Genomic DNA, 26,482 nt, shown 5'->3' with positions numbered 1-26,482 from the left:
ATCTTATCTCTGCCCCCTGGCCACAGCCAGCTGTGAACCAATCCCTGTACCAGGCTGGATGGAACTGTTGTATGCTACCTGTGTGCTTCTTGGCATACAAGCTCCTTAGAACTTAGAATGTTCTATCAATGTTCCTTGTTAGAGGTTCTGTCAGAGTCAGTTGGAGCCTGACTATGCTGGTTGCCAGTCTCCGTGGTTGTTAAGCTGTTCCTCTTATCTATGAATAAATCCTGATCCTGGAACCTAATTTATCTTTGAGGACCTGGTTATTTCACAACATATTGGCGACAGTGGGAGTACTGCTCCAGGAGAGATAAGATCTGCAAGAGGACACAGCGTTCACTTCGTGCTTCGTGGGAAGTAAGAAATTTAATTTATTTGAACTTGTGCCTTGATAGCACCGGCGGCTGTTTTACTAGTTGTGCCTTGATTGCAACAGCGGCTGTGGAACTATTTTGTTTCATTCGTATTTTATTCCTTAATTGTAATCTAGCGTTGAATGCTACTGCGGCTGTTAGTTTAAGACCGTGCACTTAATAGCACCTGCGGCAGACACTTAAACTATTTCTTTTATTTTACGATCATAAAGTAACCAATTTATATTCTTTAATTAACGGTTACTTACTCTTTTGGTACTGTCTCGAGGACTTCGTCATTTATTCCTTGTTGCGTGATTCAGAACGTTCGGAGCCTTCTCCTGTTTACGTTTACGATCGTCATCGTCGCAGTGCATTCTGGGTACACAGAGCATTGTGGGAGTGACATCATCACGCCATCTCACGTTTTCGGCCATCTTGGATTGGGGAATTTTCACGAGTCAACGAATAGCATTGTCCTCAAGACAGTGTTTTCATCGTTTCAAGATTAAAGTTCACAGTTTTATACACGCTATTTCTACAAAAGTATTCCACAGCGATGCACACGCTTAGTGTGTATTCTTGTTAACAATTTCTTTTTATTTTACATTTTTAATATGCAATCAATAATTTAATAATTTAGCAAAGTATTTATTTTGTTTTCAGGTCTTTCATATTTCCTAATTGTTGAAAAGACTATTCTTTTAAGATTGTAGTCATGTCCAATATAATGGTTCCACCCCATTTTTTACCAGTTGCTGGGGATCCTAAAATGGATTGGGATTTGTGGTATCCCATGTTTTTAGCATACGTAAATGTTCTGGAAGAAGATGGTTGTTCTTCTAAAAGAAAATTCGATCTTTTACGGTTGTCTTTAGGTGGTCAAGGCATCAAAGAGTTATCGGATTTGCCTCCATTAGAAGACTCTGATACTGAATCTGATGTCTTTGAGATTGCTGTTAAGCAACTCACTATAAGATTTGGGAAAAAAGTTAATACTGTCATGGAGCGTTTTAAATTTTACTCAAGAGCACAAAAAGATAACGAATCTATCGAGAATTATATATGTGCTTTGCGTGCTTTAGCTGGATCCTGTGCATTCGACACTATCAACTATGAACAGGTTCTTAGGGATCAAATTATGATGAAAACTAAAAGCAAGAAGATACAAGAAAGATTGTGGTTGGGAACTGAAACTTCACTCAAAGCTGTAGTCAATATAGCAAAAGGTATCGAACAATCAGAAAAGTTTGTGACTGAAATAAGAGGTCAAAGTCAAAGTCTGTCAGTCAAAATACAAGAGTCTATACCTGAAGTTTCAATTGTCAAAAAAGTCAAGCAGTCCAAAAGAAAACTGTTTTTCCTACTTTCAAAAAAGATGGTTTTATGAAAGAGAATAAGTTTAATAATAGACGTACATTTATAATATGTTATAGATGTGGAAGTTTTGACCATGTGGGGAATTTTAAAAGTTGTCCTGCTTTAAATAAGATTTGTGTAAAATGTAAAAAGACTGGACATTTTGGGAAAATGTGTCGTTCGCCTCAAAAAGTAAATTGTATTTCTTTTGATGAAGGGTTAGTTGAAGAATTTAGTGAATTCAACTGCATTTCATGTATTTCTTCGGATAACTGCAAAAGTTTTCCTTCGAGTATATTTAACATTGATGGTAAGGAGATTTCCATGTTAGTGGACTCTTGTGCATGGTATTCTATAATTGGCAAAGATGTTTTTGAAGAGTTATGGCCTAATAGGGAATTTTTAAGCCCTGATATCAAACCTGGTAGTTATACAGGACATAAAATTGAACTAATTGTTTTTTTTTGGGCCAAAGTAGGTTTCAAAGACAGGTCTACTAAAGCTAAAATCTACATTGCTCGTAAAGGAGAGTCTATTTTGGGTTGGCCTCACCAAAAAGAGATGGGAATCAAACTAGATCCTAATGCTTCACCTCCAGTATACATTGATCCCAATGTTTCACTGCCAGTATTTGTTGTATCCTCAAGTAATAGTGAATTTGTTGATAATATTAAGCATGTATTTCCAAATGTATTTGAGGAAAAATTAGGTGAGTCTGCCCAATTTAAACACAAAATTATTCTTAAAGACAATGCGGTACCCGTTAGGCATAGAGTTAGAAACATACCTCTAGCTTATTGTGACAAATTAAAAGATATTCTCAATAATTTAGTTAAATCTAACATCATTGAACCTATCGAATCATCTCCTTGGGTTTCCCCCATTGTTCTTTCCCTTAAAGCTAATGGCGAACTCCGCTTATGTGTGGACCTTCGCAGCCTAAATAAAGAAATCTGGACTGATCTGCATCCTTTACCAAAAATGAATGAACTAATCTCCACCCTATCTGGCGCTTGTGTGTTTTCAACGTTAGACCTTGCTAGCCCATATCATCAAGTTGTACTACAAGAGGAATCCAGGAACTTAACAGCTTTTGTCACACCTGAGGGTATGTTTTGCTATTTGCGTATGCCATTTGGTCTTGCGAGTGCAGCATCTGTCTTTCAATGCTTAATGAAAGAAATGTTGGAAGGTTGCAAAGGGGCCATTGCATTTCAAGATGATATTCTAGTCTTTGGCAGTGATGTAGTACAACATGATGAGAATTTGAAATCTGTCTTGGGAAGCATACAATCAAAAGGTTTAACACTTAAGTTCTCTAAGTGTAAATTCAGACAACAGAAGGTTGAGTATTTAGGACATGAGATTTCCAAGGAAGGTATTAAACTAAAGTTTGATCATATTGCTAGTATTTCCAAAGCTCCTGCTCCGATCAATAAGGATCAATTGTTTTCCTTCCTAGGTTTAACTGAATATTTTAGCAAATTTGTAAAAAACTATGCTTCTAAAGTGTCTTCTCTTCGAGTATTACTAAAAAAAAAATGCAAAATTTTCATGGAGTAATGAACAGCAACTGCAATTTGATGAGTTAAAAAAGGAAATTTGTTCCGCTCCTTTTTTAAAACCATTTGTTGTGGGTAAAGAATGTTTTGTTTCAGTTGATGCATGTAATACTGGATTAGGGGCATTTCTTCTGCAGAAAGGTGTTGGTGAAGAAAGCATTGTCTCTTACGCTTCAAGAACGTTGAAAGGTGCTGAGTATAATTATTCAACGATTGAGAAAGAATTATTGGCATGTACTTGGGCGGCTCAGCATTTTCAACAGTTTTTGTGGGGTACTAAATTTGTGCTTAGAACCGACCACAAGCCTCTTGTGAATATGCTAGCTGCGGGCGGTGGAAGGATTTTAACAGCTCGTTTGGCTAGGTTGGCAGCCAAATTACAAGAGTATCAATGCACTGTGGAGTATATTCCTGGTAGACTCAATGTTCATGCTGATTGCATGTCTAGGTTGGCCTTGCCTCATCAGGATGATGAACATTCTGAAGAATGTGATGTAGCTTATACCATGAAAGACATAAATGTGAATGATATGGAGGCGATTTCTGAAGATGTATGGGTGAAAGCTATGTCAGAAGATGACACCCTTTGTTTTGTTGATACCTATCTGAGGTGTGGATGGCCTGAAGAAAGGAAGCGGTCAGGTGACTTGAGTTCTTTTTTCAAAGTCAAGGATGAACTTATGTGTTCTCAAAATATTATTACCAGAGGTGACAAAATTATTCCTCCTTTTGCTGTCAGGGAAAATTTAATTAGGATTGCTCATGAAGGTCATATGGGCATGTCAACCACTAAGAGGCGGTTACGGGAATACTATTGGTGGCCTTCAATGGACGCTGTTGTTGATAGATGGGTCAGGAATTGTCTTCCATGTTCCAATAGTGATAAAACTGTAAAACACTTATCCACCTTGGTTACTCCCATTGAGTATTCAGAGGGTCCCTGGAGAAGATTAGGGATTAACATCATTGGTCCTTTAAATTTGTCTGGTAGTAGAGAGGTTTATGGGTTAGTCTTGATTGACTATTTTTCGAAATGGACGGAGGTCAAAATTGTGGAAAGGATTACTTATAGTCAAGCCATTGACTTTCTTAATGACATATTCAGTCGTGAGGGTCTACCTTCAGAAATAATTTCTGATAATGGCACGCAGTTTATCAGCAGTGAGATTGAATTATTCTTTAGAGAGCCTGGTATTACTCACAAGAGGGTTTCCAATTATTATCCGCAGGCCAATGGTCAAATTGAGCGCTTCAACAAGAGTGATTAAGGAATCCATTCAGTTAGCAGTTAAGAATAATTTAGATTGGAAAAAGGCACTACGTGCTACTTTACTCACTTATCGGATCTCACCCTATTGTGTAACTGTTTTTTTTCCTTTTGAATTATTAAGGGGTTGCAAAGCTGTTTCTAAATTGTTACCCTGGTGGTTAAAATCTGATAAATCTGCTGTGTCTGGTCCAGATATTAAGAAAGTGAGAGAACGTGTTAAAACTTATCAAGAGAAAATGGGTAAATGTTCGAATAAGAAAGTGTCTAGTCACAAGGTCAGAATTGGTGATTTGGTACGTGTAAAATTTGGAAGTTCACTTTCTAAAAGTTGGGCTAAGTGGTCTGATCCTGTTAAAGTAACCAAAGTGTTCAGCAAAGCTGTACGTGTTAAAGGGGAGAAAATCTGGAATTTTAGACGTGTATCTATTGTTAGATCTGACAAATCGTTTTTTAACTCTAAAAAAATCTTCTCCTCATGTGTATGATGAGAATGATGATCAGAATTTTTTGGATGGTTTTTGTACTCTGCAGGATTCTCAAAATGTCATGCCTAATGATTCTGTTTGTTCTAATGAACCTTTTGTTACCATTCTTGATTCACAGGATGTTATCAACACCGATGATGTTCCTGAAGTTTTGAGTGATCATGGGGTTGTTGATAATGATCCTGTTGGACAAGATGACTCTGTGCAAAGAGTTGCAGATTGTGTGATTAGGAAAAGTTCACGTGTTTCACATCCACCTGTAAAAATGAAAGATTATGTTTGCTCTTAGTTTTATTTCAATGGAGGGAGGTGTGTTGTATGCTACCTGTGTGCTTCTTGGCATACAAGCTCCTTAGAACTTAGAATGTTCTATCAATGTTCCTTGTTAGAGGTTCTTTCAGAGTCAGTTGGAGCCTGACTGTACTGGTTGCCAGTCTCCGTGGTTGTTAAGCTGTTCCTCTTATCTATGAATAAATCCTGATCCTGGAACCTAACTTATCTTTGAGGACCTGGTTATTTCACAACAGGAACCATTCTGCAGGGTTCTAATACTCCAATACTAGACCTCCCCCCCCCCAACATTTGCTGTGCACCAGATTAACTAAACTTGAACAATCAAATTTCTTCAACCTGTCTCCGAGGTGGATACACATGCCTTCCAGACCGTGTGGTGATCACTTGATGAGGTGTGGCCTCGTGGGGTTCCACTGACTCCAATTCGTGAACTGGAGGCACTGGAGGCCAAGGTGGGCTTTTTCTGGCAGAACCGGACAGCTCCAAGGGACGGAATATCTGTTTGATATGCAATACATCTCAAGTGATGGATCTCCCGGCCCTTGCCGCCATGAGCATGGGCCCTTCCCTCTCCACTACTTGAAGCAGATCTATTACAAAAGGGATGTACATTTTTCATCTTTACCTCTGTCAGGCAAGCACCTGATCTCCTTTACTAATGGCAATCTCTCTGGCATGTCGCAGTTCATCAGCATACATCTTCACCTTCTCTTTGTGGGGAGCATCAGTGGCTTAAAGTCTTTTCACATTCACTCATCTTTTGGCTGTCCATTCAGAAATCTTTGTTCAAATCACTCGCCAAGCATGAGGATGGTATGGCTTTCTCCCGTCGTCAAGTTATGTTATGTTAAAGTGACTTGTAAAGCGCATGGCTACCTTGTCAGGTTTCCCAGACCTGGCTTCCTCAACAAACAAGAGTGACCAATTTGTTAAATTGTAATGCGGGTGAAACAGCCAGGACTTGAAACGATGCCTGCATGTTATATTATGCAGATGGAAACAGCCACGTCTTCTGTTTCTTCAGAAACACTGTGAGGGAATTACAAGCTCTCAGTGAAAGTGGCAGACCATTCCATAATTTAAGGCGAAGATACGCAAAGGACCGACCACTCTGCCGGAGCTTCCTGATCCTGGGGATCATGGCCAGGTCTAAATTGCATGAATGCAGAGCACAGCTGGGAGCATATTCAGACACCAAACATCTTAGGTACAAAGGCCTTGTATTAGCAAAGCACTTATGCATATAGCAGAGAGTCTCAAATTGGACACTTTGCTCAACAGGCAGCCAGTACAAGGTACAAACCAAACTGGTTGTAGAAGTATGCCTAGGTGGATAAAGTAGCATGCAGGGTGCCACATTTTGAACAATTCGACGCTGTTTGGGCAGGAATCTAGCAACACCCAGATATAGAACGTTTCTGTAGTCCATTGTGGATATCACTAAGGTCTGAACTACCTTTCGTCGGGCCGACGCCAGCAGACAAGCCAAAATGTTCTTTGTCCACTTAAAGATACAGAATCATGTGGCCACTACTGTATTTATCTGGAGACTTGTGAACATCTTGTCATCTATCCATACTCCCAGAAGTTTGACCACCTGCACTGGAGAGGGGGTCAAGGCCAGAGTAGAAGGCCAAAGATGTGGGTGGTTACCAAACTAAGAAGACCACAGTTTTGTCCTCTTTAAATTTCAGCAAACTGATGTTCATCCAAACCGAAACTTGGGCCAAGCAGGTGCCAAGGACTTCCGCATTTCAGTTGTCCTTCGTAGATAAGGACACCACCATTTGCGTATTGTCATGAAAAAACTGAGTCAACCTACGCACTCTACAATGTCAGTAACGGGCCTGACATCTAGATTGAACAGGAGAAGACTCAGGGTAGAGCCCTGAGGCATCCCAGAGGGTAATAGATGAGATTTCAACCTAGACAGAAGTTAATGTACCTGAAAGATGCAATTATGCAGAAAAAGATCTAAGCCAAGCCAAGGCTGTACCCTGCACTCCCATTCCTTCCAAATGACCCAGCAGAGGGGGATGATCGTTGAGGGAGGAATCAAGCGATATAGTCTGGGGACTGGACACAGTGCCTCACTCAGGACCATTGCCTCCACTGGAGCACTCTGACCTGGTCATGTGTCTCAGTTAGGCCTCGAGGGATACACTGCACTTTTTTCATGTACACAGGTTTCTTCCTAAAGTTGCCTTCACTCTCACACAATGACTTTTGCCACACATTTGCAACTGTGACAGTGCGGATTAGTTTCTAGGAAACTATACATGCTTACATACCAACTTCCCAAGAACACCATCATGATACCTTGATACATCATGTACAAGGTTAATACATACATTGTGCAAATGTGATTATTTGTTTCATACATATGGTGACAGAGCTATCTATTTTTTTTTTAACGATTTTTATTGCAGACTTATAATAAACATAACACTGCCACATAGGCACCATAGTCCCGATTACGCAGTGCATCGTTTTCCGGTCAGCTTCATACACAGCCGTTAGGCCCACAACCCGGAGGTCGGGCGGCGTCAAGCAAGGAAATGTCAGAAGCAGAAATGCAGTAACAGTGGCAATCCGTTCTAGGTGTACACGTGTTCGCTTTTCGTGTTTCTCCCTTGCACCACGTCTAGATTTCTTAAACTAATCCCCAACTCCCCCCCCCATACCCCTCCATAACCCAACCCCCACCCCCCCTCCATCTTCGCGAGAGAGCTCTCTTAAATTTGCATCTGGGAATATTGTCAGGAGCTAATAGTAGTCTAGGTGTGTGATGTCCCTGGCATGTCCCGGGGAGTGTGACAGAGCTATCTATAACACAAACAATGGCAGCCTCCCCAAGACCTCAGCTTAAGGCAAGGATGCCTTTTGTTATAAATAATCAGTTTCCAGTTGTTGGCAAAGGACTGCTTTGCTGTCACTGGCGAGGTCTCTACATGCTGATGCTTCGGTGCAGCAGCTTTCTGATATCTCTATGAGGGGAGTCCAGCTCACGACCACAACGGTGACCTACATTCTTTCCCTTTAGGTAATGGGGGTTGGATCATCCAGTACGGGGATTCTTGGCAGAACACACATACATGCCCTAGCCACTTAGGTTAGGGGATGCGTAGAAGGAGTACGTTAGATTTTTATATTGAGATTATGTATATATATATATATATATATATATATATATATAAATTCACTGAAAAAACTATAGGTTTCAGGCCTTATATAGTTAGGAATTAGCATTTAAAAAACCTTTAAAATTCACTCAAAAAACTATACGTTTTAGGGGTGTTATAGTTAGCTGGACATTTCACTCTTACAAAACCATTGAAATTGCTTCTATATAGTTAGTTGTACTAACTATATTTCGCGCACCCGCAATCCACTGCTGATGATGTCACATATTACATCATTCATGACAAGGTCAGTGACATCACTGATGACATCTCAAATGGCATCACTGATGACATCACTGATGACATCATCCAGTGAATGTGGTTTGCTTCGTTATTTAAATATGCATTATATATATAGCAATTTGCATTGAAGAATGAGTGCATATATTAAAATACATTTTTGGATGGAGGACTTAGTAGCAGTGTAATTGACTGTTTACTTGACCAATTTATAGTGTCTCACTAAATATAGTGGATAGTGACTAAACTGTTTGAATATCTGTATCACTTTGTCAGTTGTTGTGTAAACAGGTACTCCAGTTGGTTACTAGCTATGTGAAAGTCTGTATTAGTTATTGATTAGTTAACTGAGTATTTGTAGGGGAGAGTGAATGTGTGTGTGGTTCGGTGGGGGGTGTGTGACTGCCCAAAGATGTGTGAATAGTTGATTCACTAGATATATGAAGTTAAAACTACTTGTTTGGGTGAGTGAATATCTTTATGGGTGTGGTGATGAGCAAATATATTTCTCAATGGGACATGTCCAACAAACTAGAAAAATAAAAGGCAGTGTATGTGTCAGTTGTTGTATATAAATAAGTATACATAAGACTCAATGATTGTGTGAGTGACTGTATGGATAACTTTATACTTGTAATAATGATTTTATAATTCACTAAGTATGACTTGTATTTGTATAAGTGTGTAGCTAAGTAAATATGTAAGTATGATCCATTGTTTGCATAAGTGAGTAGGATGACTTCATATGTGAATAGGATGTGTGCTGGTGTGTAATGTCGATTTAGGTGTATAAGTATTTTTGATAGTGTTCTATGGTTCATTGACAGCATGTATGAGTGAATCTACAGGTAAGTGATTAGATGTGTGTACATCTATGAATCACTGAGTGGGTTTTTAGATACTTGTATTGCTGTAACAATGGATTCAAATATCATACTCTGTATTTTACAAAGAGGGATGAAAGATTTTACTAGTGTATGAAAAGGTGTATGTGATTGTCACATGGATGATGTCATCAGTGATGTCATCAGTGATGTCATTTGAGATGTCATCAGTGATGTCACTGACCTTGTCATGAATGATGTAATATGTGACATCATCAGCAGTGGATTGCGGGTGCGCGAAATACAGTTAGTACAACTAACTATATAGGAGCAATTTCAATGGTTTTGTATGAGTAAAATGTCCAGATAACTATAACACCCCTAAAACGTATAGTTTTTCGAGTGAATTTTAAAGGTTTTTTAAATGCTAATTCCTAACTATATAAGGCCTGAAACCTAAGGTTTTTTCAGTGAATTTGCAAGGTTTTTAAATGCTAATTCCTAACTATATAAGGCCTGAAACCTATGTTTTTTTCAGTGAATTTCAAAGGTTTTTTTAATGCTAATTCCTAACTATATAAGACCTGAAAGCCCACCAGGAATCTCCAGTATGCGCCAGGGGACTGCATTGCAGAGGTGTAATTAAGCCACGCCCCTTTTTACACCTCTCTGCAACGCAGCCCCTGTGCATGTTTGAAGAGGGGGAACTAATTCCCCTTGCATACTGGGGGCCCATGGGGGCCAACTAGCCCACCTGGAACCTCCAGTATGCACCAGGGGGCTGCATTGCAGAGGTGTAATGAGGCTATGTCCCTTGTTACACCTCTCTGCAACACAGCCCCCTGCCGTGTTTGCAGAGGGGGAACTAATTCCCCTTGCATACTGGGGGTCCCTGGGGGCCAACTAGCCCACCAGGAGCCTCCAGTATGCGCCAGGGGGCTGCATTGCAGAGAGGTGTAATGAGGCCACACCCTTTTTTACACCTCTCTGCAACGCAGCCCCTGTGCATGTTTGAAGAGGGGGAACTAATTCCCCTTGCATAGTAGGGGTCCCTGGGGGCCAACTAGCCCACCTGGAACCTCCAGTATGCGCCAGGGGGCTGCATTGCACAGAGGTGTAATGAGGCTATGCCCCTTTTTACACCTCTCTGCAACGCAGGCCACTGGCGCGTTTGCAGAGGGGGGACTAATTCCCCTTGCATATTGGGGGTCCCTGGGTCATATCTGTCCAAACACCGATATTCCGAACGATTGAAAATGACTTTTCTTGAGAAACATTTGGATTTAGATTATCATGTCCTATACTTTGGAATTTTTGAAAGACTGACTTTGAGGATGCTATAAATTACTCAAGTCTGCCCGAATTGTGTGGGTAAAATTGATACCTAGTCACTTTGAATAAGAATGTACTTATGTCTCGTCTAACATTTAGAAGAAATATCTAGTTATATGACAACAGGATACCGACATAACTTGAAGGAAATAAGAACGCCCTGAAGAAGTTCTGTTGTACAGAACGAAACGTTTCGGCTGGCTGTGGTACATAAACTTAAGGAAAATAAAAGCATTTGAATATACACCAAGATTCAGCGCTTCAATAAGGACTCTAAGTGATATGATTTGATTGGACTTATTGTGCAAGTGGTGCTGTGCCAAACTTTGGAATATTCTCCACTACTCTCTACTACTTACTCTCTCCTACTCCACTACTCTCTAATTATCACTCTCTACTACTCATTCTCTACTACTCTACTACTCTCTCTACTACTCACTCCCTACTACTCACTATCTACTACTCACTCTCTACTACTCTCTACTCTACTACTCACTCTCTATTACTCTCTCTCTACTACTCACTCTTTACTACTCACTCTCTACTACTCTCTACTACTCACTCTCTACTTCTCACTCTCTACTACTCTCTCTGTACTACTCTCTACTACTCACTCTCTACTACTCTCTCTCTACTAGTCTCTCTCTACTAGTCTCTACTACTCACTCTACTACTCTTTACTATTCTCTCCCTCTGCTACTCACTCTCTACTACTCTCTACTACTCACTCTCTACTACTCTCTACTACTCACTCTTTACTACTCTCTACTACTCACTCTCTACTGCTCTCTACTACTCACTCTACTACTTACTCTCTACTACTCTCTACTACTCTCTACTACTCACTCTCTACTACTCTCTACTACTCACTCTACTACTCTCTACTACTCACTCTCTGCTACTCTCTCTACTGCTCTCTACTACTCTCTACTACTCACTCTCTACTCTCTATTACTCACTCTCTACTCTCCAGCTCTCTCTACTAGTCTCTACCTCTCTACCGCTACCTCTCTACCTCTACCTCTCCACCTCTACCTCTCTACATCTCTCTACACGCACACATATACGCATATGCATATATATGCATTTATATATATATGTATATATATATATATATATACATACATATATAAACATATATAATCTGTATATCTATATAAATACAAATATAAATGCATGCATATATATACATATATGCATACATATGCATGTAATTTACATGAAAGTTTAAAAAACACTAATAAAAGCAAAGCTAAAAAGCCACCTCATTACAAACAGAATGGCTTTAACTTAAACCAGGGCGAGATCTATTGCATTTTCATTGCTTGTTTACTTTGGTTCCATCAAGAAGGCATTCAGATGTGTCACACATTTGCCATAAATTCTGAATGTTAGCAATCTAGTTGCTCATTAAATCACTGTAGTAAAGCTACTGCTCACCAGGGAAGTCTGCTGCTGGTATTCAAAGTGCATGTTTCAGTCTGCATGTCAGAATTTTTTTAATGAAATAGAAGAGGATTTGAGAAGTCACTCAAAATGTGCCCCAATTTTTCTTTCTGCAGCACTAATCATACTTTCTATGGCAAAATATACCCCCTCATTTTGTTCCTTTTTAAGTTAAATGTTTTAAGAGTTACCACTTTATTCCAAACAAGAGGGCTTCAGGTGTGCCATACTTTTGTAATAAGTAGGACTGTTAGCGCTCTAGTTGTTCTTTAGAACACTCTGGGACATTCCGTCATTGGGCTATACTTGGGCTACATCTGGGTGATATTTGGGCTACATTTGGGCTCTTTTGTCTCTGGTGGCCATCTTGGGAGACTGTATGTCAGAATTTTTTAATGAAATAGAAGAGGATTTGAGAAGTCACTCAAAATGTGCCCTCATTTTTCTTTCTGCAGCACTAATAATACTTTCTATGGCAAAATATACCCCCTCATTTTGTTCCTTTTTAAATTAAATGTTTTAAGAGTTACCACTTTATTCCAATCAAGATGGCTTCAGGTGTGCTATACCTTTGTAATAAGTAGGACTGTTAGCGCTCTAGTTGTTCTTTAGAACACTCTAGGAGGCTGCAGTAGAACACAAAGGAATCAACTGACAGTCTCTGTCCTTGTTGGATGTACATGTTTTACTGAGAATGTCAGACTTCATTCTCACATGACTGAGAAAGATAATGTGAATTTACAGAAAATATGCTTTCAGTTTAGCTTATAGATCCCCTTCCAAACCACTGTGGGAAAAGCATGAGATAATAGTTTTCTTTCAAACATGATTCATGATATCACAGCAGAAGGCTTTTTCACATGGTAAAATCACCTTAGAACACACCACAATTCCTAAAATGAGTATGGTACCATCAACAAATGATTTATAATGTAACTAAAGTCCTAAAACCCTCTATTAAATACAATGCTTTTTAATGAGGTGCTATCATGTATATTGGTCCCAAGATGGCTGCCAACACTTGGATGAAGTGCCGACAGCCAATCAGATCAGATGTGTGGTTAGGCTCCGCCCAGATATATATATGTGTTTTTGAAGTTAATTTTCATAAAAACCACTGGAGCAATTTTCACCAAACATAGCAAAGGCTCATCTGCGTACCAGTCCCTACAATTTTGCAAAGTTTGGCGTTATTCCGTTCAGCGGTTCGGGCTGTAGACTTGTCAGACCGTCCTATGGAAATTAACATGGGGAAAACACGTTTTGGGAACCCCCTTTTTTCTCAGCCCCCACTTCACGAATCCCCCCGAAACTTTCAGGGAAGGAGCGGAGCTGGCCAAAATTTTGGAAAATTACACGCAAATTCCTCAACCGGAGCCAAAGTTATTCCCAATAGAATGTTGCGGAATTCCTATGGTAGCTAATCCTAACTATATAATATATATATATATATATATATATATATATATATATATATATATATATATATATATATATATATATATATATATATACACTTTAAATGGAGCATCAAGATGGTGGATTGCGTATTGAAAAAGGCAGTTGCATTGCCAAAACGCGTATCTGTGTTCTTGCATCTGGGGTAACTTGGACTCAATAAATAGGCTGGTTTCCCTGGAGCACAAGGGCCGGTTTTCATTCTCTTAAAGGAGTTTGGAACTTTTTTTTGGATACATTAGCGCTATTTCTGAGCACCACCAGCAATAAGGCAGCACGCCGGCATTGCCTTAGTTTTCTCTGGAATATATATATTACCTACTGGCGGTCGCCAGTAGGTAATTATAGTTAGGATTTTTTTCAATGCAAAATCTCAAAATTCTATTGTGAATAACTTTGACGCCGGTTGACGAATCTGCCTGAAAATTTCCTCAAATTGCCTCGCGGAGCTCCGGTCCTTCTTTGAAAGTTTGGGGGGGATTCGTCAAGCGGGGGCCGAGATAAAAGGGGGGTCCAAAACATGTTTTCCCCATGTTAATTTCCATAGGGCGGTCAACCTCACTTTTAGCCCGAACGGCTGAATGGATTTCCACCAAACTTGGCAAAATTGTAGGGACTGGTAGCCCGATGTGCCTTTGCTATGTCTCAAGATATGTGCTCCAGTGGTTTTTGAGTAATTTAGGTTCAAAAAAATATATACATCTATGGCAGCGCCCCGGTACGCACACCGGGGAGTGCACCGGGCGCGCCACGCGACTTGCGCACGGAAAGCGGATTGGCTCTCGGGTGTCTGTAAATATTCCAAACAGGCCGGAGCGGCCGCCATCTTGTGTCTCGGTAAAATCGAGACACAAGAGGTGGCAAAAACAAAGGGGGAAATGACCATAAGGGGGCAGAGTAGACCCCTCCTGACCCCCTAGGTTTGATGTGGGGGCTATAAAAGGGCCCCGCGGGGAAAAACATTTTTTTTTTCCATTTGTGCGGGGGGAACGCCCGGTACGCGCATCGGGGAGCGCACCGGGGAGCGTACCATGGGGAAAAAAGAATGACAGACTTTAAAAAAAAGAAGCCTTTTTTTATAAATTGGAGGTAGTTCTAAAAAGAACTGTTTTTTTTTTCTTTTTGTTGTTTTATATTTCTTTATTGTTTTTTGAACATTTTTTTACTTTTTTGGCTTTTATGAACAGTTTTATATTTTTTTGTATTTTTTATAGGGAAAAACAAAAAACAGGGATTTGGAAACGGCTCAACTGGAGCAAAAAAAAAAACCCAGGAACAAATTAAGGCTTCTTTGTGCATTTGTGGTTATCACCAGCAAGCATGATGAGTGTAATGCTCTGCTCACCATAAGTGATTAATTTCCCACAATGTACACAAACAATTTTGTATCCCCCAAACTTCGGTTGGATACTTGAAATCAACTGACTTGCTTCTAGACCCGATGGAGTGGGTTCTTTGGTTGTTGAGGTTGTGCCAGATGATTGGGGTAGGTTTTTGCAGAGTTCTCTCACCTCTGCTGCTGAAAAGTTAATAGGGTGCAAACGCTGCATATGCCGAATCATTGTATGATTCCCAAAGGAATATTTTTTTGTAGGGTTCCCCCTGGATAGCACAGCACCACAGATGAGACAGGTCACCTTTGCAGCGTTTACTTTTTTTTAAACCAGTTGGGATTTTAAAAAAACTCCCATATGAAGTGCTCCTTAGGTTTGTATGGTGGAGTGTTTTCTTGCAGGAACTGCCTTGTCCCTTCCTCCTCTTCCTCCTCCTTCTCTTCTTCTTGACCACCAATGAGATGTTCTGGTGGTCCTTGTGGTGGTGGTGGTGAGGCATATGATCCAGCTGCTGCTGCTACTGTAGACATTTCTGAGTAGAAATAGGTAGTAATAGCTCTGGAAACAGGTCTTCCTCACTCAAAGTACAAAGTGAGAATGAGGAAAAAAGGTGGGGGCTTTCATCATTTGGAAAAAAAACTGTTCTGAACCAATGAAAAGTGTTATTTTCAGGTCACAAGACCAGGGGTTTCATCATTATGAAACTAAAACTGTTATGAACCAATGAAAAGTGTTATTTTCAGGTCACATGACCCGGCGCGCTTACGCTACGCGCCCCGGGGCGCTTACGTATCACGTTCATATGCACGTGGGTGCTTCCGGGTGCGCTTACGCCGTGCGTATCACACGGACGCGGCTACGCAATACGTCATGATGATGTTTTCGTTCGCGCCAATAGCGCTAACGGGACGCTCCCCGGTACGCGCCCCGGGGCGCGCGGCAAAATTGCGCTGACCTGGGTGCTCCCCGGTACGCGCCCCGGGAGCGCACCAGGGCAAAAAAAATAAACAAAAATAATAAAATAGTATTATATATATATACAATATAGGATTCATTATAAAACATATTACATTTCATAGGTTTGAGGTCCTATATATAGTTAGGAATTAGCATTTAAAAAACCTATGAAATTCACGGAAAAAACCATAGGTTTCACACCAGTTATAGTTAGGAATTAGCATTTAAAAAACCTATTAAATTCACTGAAAAAAACATGGTTTTCACACCAGTTATAGTTAGCTGGAAATTTTACTGACATAAAACCATTGAAATTCTCACTCATGACATGGTCAGTGACATCACTCATGACATCACTGATGACACCATCCTTGTGACAGAGTGACAGACCTCCTTTCAGTGTAATGTAACCCTTGAAACACATATTTAAAAATAGAAACAAAAATTTTCAAAAAAATAGAGATACCCATACCAGTTACAACAACCAATTCAGTAATACCACCATCTATATACACATCCACTCATTCACCAACAGTTCTATATAGTCACTCATACATATACTCACTCATCATATGTAGTGAAACACCTATACATCCTTTTACACACCGACAGTCATCCAAAAGTTACTCACACACATACTCACACATGCAAATAAACTAATGAACATCCATTTATTTGCATATACAACTATATACACACTACCACCTTACTTCTAAAGAAACTTACACATACTTACTCTCTTAAACAATCACTTATAGAAACACATACTTATTTAAACAGGAACTCTTTCAATCTCTCACATATACTCACTTATATACATCAATACTCACATATACTAGATTAAAACATATGTAGTTACTCATAAAAACACTAGTGAGGCAGGCATTCACTCACTAACACACACATATTCACACTCATCCACCCATACAGTCCTGCACATACGCTGTCTTAAAAACACATACAAACAGTGAGTCAGTCACCAACCCATGCAGCCACTTATACACAAAGTGAAACACTGATACATATATTTAAAATATTTAAAAATTACTCGCTAATATATGTATTCACTAAGATACACTTTATAAGCCAGTTAACCAATCAATATTTTATTAAAAATAAACATCCATTTACACACTTATTTAAACATTTATTCGTCCATCGACCTTTACAAATACATATGTAAAACATATTGATATTTCAGAAAGACACATTCACTGGATGGTGTCATCAGTGATGTCATGAGTGATGTCACTGACCATGTCATGAGTGATGTAATATGTGATGTCATCAGCAGTGCATTGCAGGCGCGCAAGTTATAGTGAGTCCAACTAACTAGAACGTGGGAATTTCAATGGTTTTAGGTCAGTAAAATTTCCAGCTAACTATAACTGGTGTGAAACCTATGGTTTTTTCAGTGAATATATATATATATATATATATATATATATATATATATATATATACATATATATACATACACACACACACACAGACATGCATATAAAACAATATAAAAATCTGGCATACTCCTACGACGCATCCCCTAACCTAATTGTCTAGGGTGTTTATGTGCATTCTGCTAAGAATCCCCATAATGGATGATCCACACACACATTGTTTCAGCACAATTGTGAACTTTTCATTCTGTTCACTGTCCTAGTACTTCTAATAACTTTCACTTGCTTCTGTCTATTGATTATTGCAGCACAAGAATCACGTTGGTTCAATAATTATTGAAAACGTCCAACTATCCCACTGTGCATTCCTTGTTCATTTCTCTGAGAGAAGGAGAGCTTGAGTAACTGAGTGAAAGAGTTCTAGATCTGTTACCACATTTCCTGGGAATTCAGAGTTGTCATGTTCAGTAGTTGCTACCTGCCTAGGGTTAGGGGGGCTTATGGTGGAACTGTGAGCTAGCTGGCCTTTAGGACAACATATCCTGAGGGGGTGCATGGAATCAATATGGCATCATTCCAAAGGTTATGCTGTCCACAAACATGCAGTTTCTACTGTAAGGTGCAAACTACCCTGTTCCTTTGAGAGGGACCCTGAATTGTTCGACAACACCATTGGCTTGAGACCACAATAGTGTGCTCCAATGATGCTTGATGCCCAAGTGAGTCAAGAATTCTTTGAACTATTTGTCGTTAAGGGGAGGGCATTTATGAGACTTTAGAATTTGGGGAGTGCCCCAGGTTGCAAAAATGTTATTCAGAATTTCAATTAACTTTTCATGCCCGGTGGACGAGATGCTTTCTACCAAAGAAAAACAAGAACATTCATCCACAAGGACCATCAAATATCAGCCATTAGACTAGCTGTCTAAATATATCAATTACAAATCTCTCCTGGGCTTGGGCATGGAGGTAGGACATTGTTACTGGATGTTGGATGGTTCTTGATGATAAGCAGTTACAAATGTGTCACTTTTTTGGTTCTTCCTCAACTCTTTCATCCAACTTTGGAAACCACACTCTCTCTCTCAAGGCTCTTTTAGTGGCCACTATGCCACAATGTCCCTCATGAGCTTGTTCAATGGTCCTTTGTCTCAGACTCTTTGGAAGGATAATTCTCAACCCTCTGAGGATGATCCATTCCTAAGTTACTGCCAGTTCTTCCTGAATATTGTGGAACTTTCAGAGCTCTTCTCTTTTTTTGGTCTTTACTCTCCATGTTTGAGTGTCAATCAGTTGCTTGAGCATGGCCATGTGTACATCAGATTTGGTGGCGGCTGCAATCTGATCCACTGACAATGCCGGGAGAGTACTTGACTGTAGTATGAAATTCAAATATTCTTCAGCCACCAAAGGTTTTGATACGGTCAGCTGAAAACAAAATCGATAGAAAGTCGGCCAGGGTCTGCGCTTTTCCCGGTTTCTGAATAATGTCAGTCACATTCCTGGAGCTGTAGCACCCAGCATTCAATTCTTGGGGGCATCTTTGCCTCAGTATTTCCAAAGATTGTCAGCAGAGCCTTATGGTCAGTGAGTACTTTGAATCGTTTGTTGCATAAAGAAACATGAAAATGCTCTCAGGCCCACACGACTGCCAGGCTCTTTCTCTGGTTGGTAATAGGCTTGTTCAGTGTCTGACAGACACCTGGTAGCTTATGCAACAATATGTCTTTGCATATTCGTATGACTACTGCACACGAATGGTTTCTAGTCCTACTGGGCTTGCATCCACTGTGATCTCTGTGTGAATTTTGTGGTCAAAGTAGGCCCTGACCATTAGTTTCTGAATGGCAGTTTTGATATCTCAAAGTGTTTTCTTGCAGGCCAGCGACCACTGGAATTTTACATTCTGTTTTGTTAGTTTATGCAATAGGGCACTCAGTGTGGCATAGTCGCATATGTACCGGATGCAGTAGTTAGCCATGCCCTAAAAAGATCGCAGCATACTCACATCTTGCAGTAGTTTGGTTTCCGATAAGGGTCACAAGATATGCCACTCTCCGATAATATGTGGCCAAAGAATTTAAGGCTAGTTTTATGGAACAAACGATTAACAAGAATGATGGCTGGGGCACAATGTTTTTACACTTAATCACAATATGGAACACATAATAAACAAACAGCACTTGGGGCATGAATCTGCGATACCAGTCACCATATACACTTATGCGGGACAAAGTCTACAATTACAATAATAGGACATATCATTCAGCACCCCTACATTCTCCCATATATAACAAAAATTTCAAATGATATTTGTAATATTAGTTGAATCAGCAAAAGATTAATAAGTATATCCTCACACAATTCCAGGACTCACAGAGGAGTGGAAGACTTTTGGCTGAAGTTGAATTCAATTTGCCATAGGTGATGTTTCCGTTTCTCTTTCAAATTGCTGTGGGATCTTCTCTGGACATCCTTTGTTTGTGCTTCCTTTCTCCTTTCAGGCTTGTCCTTCTCACTTGCTCAACACACCACTTTGAAATGATTCTTTACGCCACTTCTTTTTGCAAATTTGTCCTAGTGCTGGACATTGACCATCATGGGCAAACAAGAGCCCACACTGGTAACACAGTTTCGGCATGTTGTTTGGTAGTATTTTGCATTTGTCAGAACTGGACTTGTGGTAGCTCCTGATTGCAAGTGTTTCACGGTGTGTTCACCCCTGCCTCCATGGCACCCAATTGGCATTCAACTTTCTCTTCCACCCTTACAGCTAGTAACATTTTGTTCAAACAGAGTTTCGCAGAGCATGCATCTCCAGAATGAATCAGACCTACACCCATATACTATTTTGAGGCGCATGGCTTCTTCATCACTGAAGTCGATAAATTTGCAATGTTTAATGAGGGATTCAAGACTTGCCACAAACTCATCCATTATTTCACCCACCTGCTGATGTGCTTTGTTGAAGATGTATCGCTCATAGTCAACATTTGGCACAGGATCAAACTTCTGGGAAAGTGCTTCTTCAACTTTCTGATAAGAGGTTGCATCCTCTCCCATGAGTTTCTTTAGGATGTCTTTGACTCCATCCTCAGCCAAGTTCTTGAGCTACTTGATGATTTTCCCATCATCCTCTTCTTCTATGGCATCCATGCAGTCATCAAAGTTTTAATTCTAGCAGCCCATCTAGCGTCAATATTCTGTTTCTTTGCGGTGTCAAATGGAGACAATGACTTTAGAAAAACTGAAGCAATGTATTTTTCCCTTCCCTCTTGCACCATGCTGCTGGACCATGCGCTATAGGGCACTGGCTTGCAAGGTGCTGACCACGCAGATGGATACCTGGGCAGGTGGTATAAGTAAAGCCCTAGGTGCGCACCGGCCTTGATGTACCCTGTAAATAAAGTGTTCAGATGGAGGGTGCGAGAACATCCACAAATCAGAGTAGTCAGGGTGAACATATTGGTCTATACAAGTCCTGCGGTAACAGATAAAACCCACTGGCTGTCAAAGAGTAGAGGGTTCACAAAATGTAAAGCCTGCCAATATGGTATAGACAAGACAGAATATATATCACCTTTTAATTTAAAAAAAAGTGCAAAATTAAGACAGCATGCCATTGCAAGATTGACTTTGCAGTATACATTTTAACGTGCCCATGTGCCCTAGTTAATGTAGGAAGTAGAATGCACCAGGCGCACAAATGTATTTTGCAGCACATATATGCAATCAAACATAATGACAATGACACTTAAAATACAATACATAGGGGTGAGTGAAAGCTCCTAAGGTACGATGTAATCGATTCAGTCCCAAAAACACTAAGAGGCAGAAATAGGGAGAAGAAATTGCGTCAATTGGAGCCTAGATATATACTATATATACTAGAACCAGACAGCAAAGACCCCAACAGTCTAAATATGGAAGAGGATCTGTTCATATTCCCCTGAATTCCTTTTTCATTTAATGAGGGAATGCAAAGCAGTAAAAACAGTTAAAATGACATTTGTTTTGTTTAAACAACAGTAGTAAGCTTGACACAGGCAGAATTAAAGTGTGACCGAGCTATGTTTCAATTCAACTAAACCCCTACTTGGGAAGTACACTTGAAAATGTGGCTTGGTTTATATTAATTTATTTTCTGCATGGTGTTAGCGTAGCAATATAAGTTGGTCAGCTATGTCAAATTGCTGTGGAAAATGTGTAACAGAGAAATGTTCCAGTTGGGACTAAATAGTTATAATGAAAGTGTACTCAATAGCATGATTAGACACATTGAATGATATCATGTAGTATAACATGTAGTATTTCCGGTAAATCCGAGAATATACTTCAGCAATGTGTAACAGAGAAATGAGTTACTGACAAACTGATCGAGATTTGTAATCTGTGCATTTTGAACTTCAATGTAACAACCCGCATTAAGCAGCAATGTGAAGTATTAACATTGTTTCCTGTAAATATTATTTTGCTACTCTGAATGGTAACAATGAAAACTGGTGTTTAAACTTTTATGTTCGTTGCCATTCTAAATTTTGTGACAAAGGCTGGTAAAATTATATATATCCGACGGAACAACAGCTGAATAAATAGTAATTTTGGCACTAACCTGGGTCTGTGCTCCACGTTTTTTCCGGGTGAGAAAACGCAAGAAACCTGCTCGTGGGAGTGGAGAATATATATATATATATATATATATATATATATATCTCTGAAGATCCTTTACCAGAAAAGATCGGAGGCCACACAAGGGGAACCTGAAGCAGAAGTTTCCTTTATTCAAGTTACAGCGGCGGCGGATGCATTTCGGCTGTATTAGCCTTCCTCAGCGCCCAACGCTACAAAGGACTCCTCCCAAATGTTCTCCTCCTGAGTTAATGTCTGCATGCACCTGGGTCCCCTCCCCCTCACGCTGTCGGCTCACCAATGATCGGTTCGTGTTGATTGTTACGAACCACATGTCCTAGCAGGCACTGTGTCGTCGTTGCAGAGATGGTGGTGTGGGGGAGTTTGGGAATACCAGAGGGTCGGTGCACGTTTTTCAGGTGAGTGGGTGGGTAAAAACTGCCTCGGGTCCCCTTGTACTGCAGCGCCAGTCCTTGCAGGTAAGTTCATGAGCAGGGGAAGTCACAATAACGACAGCACGCCCCGGTCGAGATAAAATACCTCTGTTCTCTCACCAACGCCTGCACCTCCTGGCGGACTTCAGGAATACCGATACCTCGGTCAAGAAAACTGCTGTGGGCAGTAAGCTGCTAGCAATTCCAGAGTCACTTAATGCTGCAGGGCCTTCCGTGCTGCGCAGCCAGCAAGCGCAGAACACATGACTGAAGATCCTTTACCAGAAAAGATCGGAGGCCACACAAGGGGAACCTGAAGCAGAAGTTTCCTTTATTCAAGTTACAGCGGCGGCGGATGCATTTCGGCTGTATTAGCCTTCCTCAGCGCCCAACGCTACAAAGGACTCCTCCCAAATGTTCTCTTCCTGAGTTAATGTCTGCATGCACCTGGGTCCCCTCCCCCTCACGCTGTCGGCTCACCAATGATCGGTTCGTGTTGATTGTTACAAACCACATGTCCCAGCAGGCACTGTGTCGTCGTTGCAGAGATGGTGGTGTGGGGGAGTTTGGGAATACCAGAGGGTCGGTGCACGTTTTTCAGGTGAGTGGGTGGGTAAAAACTGCCTCGGGTCCCCTTGTACTGCAGCGCCAGTCCTTGCAGGTAAGTTCATGAGCAGGGGAAGTCACAATAACGACAGCACGCCCCCGTCGAGATAAAATACCTCTGTTCTCTCACCAACGCCTGCACCTCCTGGCGGACTTCAGGAATACCGATACCTCGGTCAAGAAAACTGCTGTGGGCAGTAAGCTGCTAGCAATTCCAGAGTCACTTAATGCTGCAGGGCCTTCCATGCTGCGCAGCCAGCAAGCGCAGAACACATGACTGAAGATCCTTTACCAGAAAAGATCGGAGGCCACACAAGGGGAACCTGAAGTAGAAGTTTCCTTTATTCAAGTTACAGCGGCGGCGGATGCATTTCGGCTGTATTAGCCTTCCTCAGCGCCCAACGCTACAAAGGACTCCTCCCAAATGTTCTCTTCCTGAGTTAATGTCTGCATGCACCTGGGTCCCCTCCCCCTCACGCTGTCGGCTCACCAATGATCGGTTTGTGTTGATTATATATATATATTCTAAGAAAGAACAAACCCAGCCAGGCTCCTGTCAGCAGCCCAGATTCTCCACAGCACAGACGGAATCCAGACGTATTTTCTTCAAAATTGAGGTATTTTATTTCATTTAATTACAACACCATTAGTGCAACAAAGAGGACGGTCAACGCGTTACAGCGGATGCCTTCAACTGGACCATAGAGTCCTGCGCTCTAAACTGTCCATTTAAAGTGTATAAGTGCATAATTCCCTTCTTTAAAAATAGACTAGACTGTTAACCCTGTTATTCTATTCGTATCTAATGGCCGTTATTATTCATCATTTTTACTTTTTTTATATATATATATATATATATATATATATATATATATATATATGCACACATACATACAATATCCTTTCAGGCATAGAGTGCCGCATAAATAATGCAAAAAAAGAAGCGGAGAACTCTGGGTAGTTCCTAACTTTAGCTTTTTATCACTCCAGGTACAGTATTACGGCTTTAGATTGGCAAAAGTTTTAGTCCCTTTCTATCTCGGCATGGATGGCACTGTGCTGATCCTGTGCCTAAAATACCGTTGCCACCCAAAAACCCATATGCACCCTAAACCCCCAAAATAGCCTTGCCACCGAAAACACCATACACACTCTAAAATACCCTTCCACCAAAAAACCCATACCCATCCTAAACCTTAAAAATGCCCTTTCCACTCAAATACCCATACACACTAAACCCTAAAAATACACTTGCGTCCCAAAAACCTATACGCACCCTAAACCCTAAAACAAATCTTCACAACATTTTCTCTAAAAAGTGTGCCGGTAATTCCAGTTTGGCATGTAAAGTTTTGGGGTGATCCGTCAAGCGGGTGGCAAGAAAAAGGCAGGGGCAAAAAGTGTTTTTCCCATGTTAATTTTCAGATTTTAGACACAACTACAGCCCGAACTGCTGGACGGATTTGGTGTAAATCCATTCAGTAGTTTGAGATAATAACTGAAATCCAATTTTGTAAATCTAGGGACATGGATCCTCCACAGCTCCTCCTCGGATTTGCGAATCCACAGGATACTGTAATTGACTGGCCGCAACTTGAGAGGAAAGATGTGACTGCCATTTTCTCACCGGGACTCAATTTCCAGCGGGGCAAATAAAGTTAAAAAGTGATAGAAGGGTTTAGGGTAGAGGTACCCGGACACATGGTACGAATGGAGGGGTCTGTCAGGGACCCCTAAAGGTAAAACAATTGGCCAAAAACCAGTCTTTTCTTACCAAGTGAAGATGCGCATATCCTCCCTGATTCGGGTGGATTCGCAGAGCCAGACCACAATAAATAAAAATACAACCACTCACAGATCCACACAGACACTCATGTACCCACTCACAGACCCTCAAATCCACTCACACACCCACTCACACACCCACATAGTTTTCAAACAACCACTCACACCCACTTAAACACCGATACAGCCACTCACACACCAACTCACAGACCCTCAAACTCACTCACACACCCACAGAGCACCTCACACACATTCTCACACACCCACACAGCCAGTCCAGCCAGTCACATATACACACCCACACAGCCAGTCACATATACACACACACACACACACACACACTAAGTCACATACACACACACAGCCAGTCACACACACACAGCCAGTCACACACACACAGCCAGACACACACACACACAGCCACACACACACACAGCCACACACACACCCTCAAACACCCAGGATGCAGGAACGTTATAGTTAGGAAATAACATTAAAAAACCGTAGAAACTCACTGAAAAAACCCAAAGATTACAGGGACGTGGACGTTATAGTTAGGTTAGTTCAGATTTTACACACACTAAACAATAGAAATTTTGTAGATATAGTCCTAGTTATTTCAAGCAACTATAACTCGTGCCCTACCTATAACTCATGCCCTCGCCATGCACTGCTAATTACCCCATATATTACATCACTCTTACCATCTTCTATGACATCATTGATAAAATCACTGCAACATTTGCAGGAGAAATTAGTGATGAGAAAAGTGTACATGATGGGGGGCAAGTCATAGTAACCTTAGGGCACAAGTTATAGTTACTTGAGATAACTAGAACTGATAAATTTCCAATGGATTTGTGTGTGTAAAATCTGAACCTAACTAGAACGTCCCTGTAACCTTTGTTTTTTTCAGTAAATATAAATATATATGTGTGTGTACACATATACACACACACACACACACACACACACACACACACAAACATAATACTCTTACCTGTGAAATACATTTTCATTGTAAAGTCCTTAGTGGTAAAGGCAAATTCATGGTTAAAAAAATAATTGTAAAAACTTTTGTTGTTGAGACTAATTCGTTGCAAAGGCATTGTTCTAAAGAAATGCCATGGTTCCGGCATTGCGGTTAAGGCTGTTTCCCCTTATCCACAGATCCCACTCAACATTGCCAAATACCATGAGCTGTGGGCTATGCAGACTGGTTATTTTGAAATTTATCGACAACTACAAAAATATCTCTGAAACAACTATGGCCACCAAAATTGTATCCCTGGATTCAGATACTTTGGTAATGTGCCAAAGCAGTGCTGTAGGTGTGGAAGGTATGAGCACTTGGCACAGCATAAACAAAAGGCCACACCTTGCATTAAGTCAACACTGTGCACAGCCCTATCTAGCATAGAGACATGTCCAGTTTCTTTGACATGCAGAGTGGGTCTTCTATTTCTTATACTCTTCTATTTCACCTACTCAGCATCACACATAAACTATGATGAAATACTGATTTCATTGAT

General features: G+C 40.6%; 1 protein-coding gene across 1 annotated transcript in view; it reads right to left on the bottom strand.

Moving 5' to 3' along the window:
- Positions 1–26,482, bottom strand: part of ADHFE1 (alcohol dehydrogenase iron containing 1) — a 359,867-nt gene that overhangs the window by 244,089 nt on the left and 89,296 nt on the right. The window lies entirely within an intron of this gene.

This window comes from Lissotriton vulgaris, chromosome 4_1 (assembly GCF_964263255.1).
Source record: "Lissotriton vulgaris chromosome 4_1, aLisVul1.2, whole genome shotgun sequence".
NCBI classification, from domain to species: Eukaryota; Metazoa; Chordata; class Amphibia; order Caudata; family Salamandridae; genus Lissotriton; species Lissotriton vulgaris.
The sequence above is the reverse complement of the archived record's forward strand: the minus strand, read 5'-3'. Positions and strand labels throughout refer to the sequence as shown.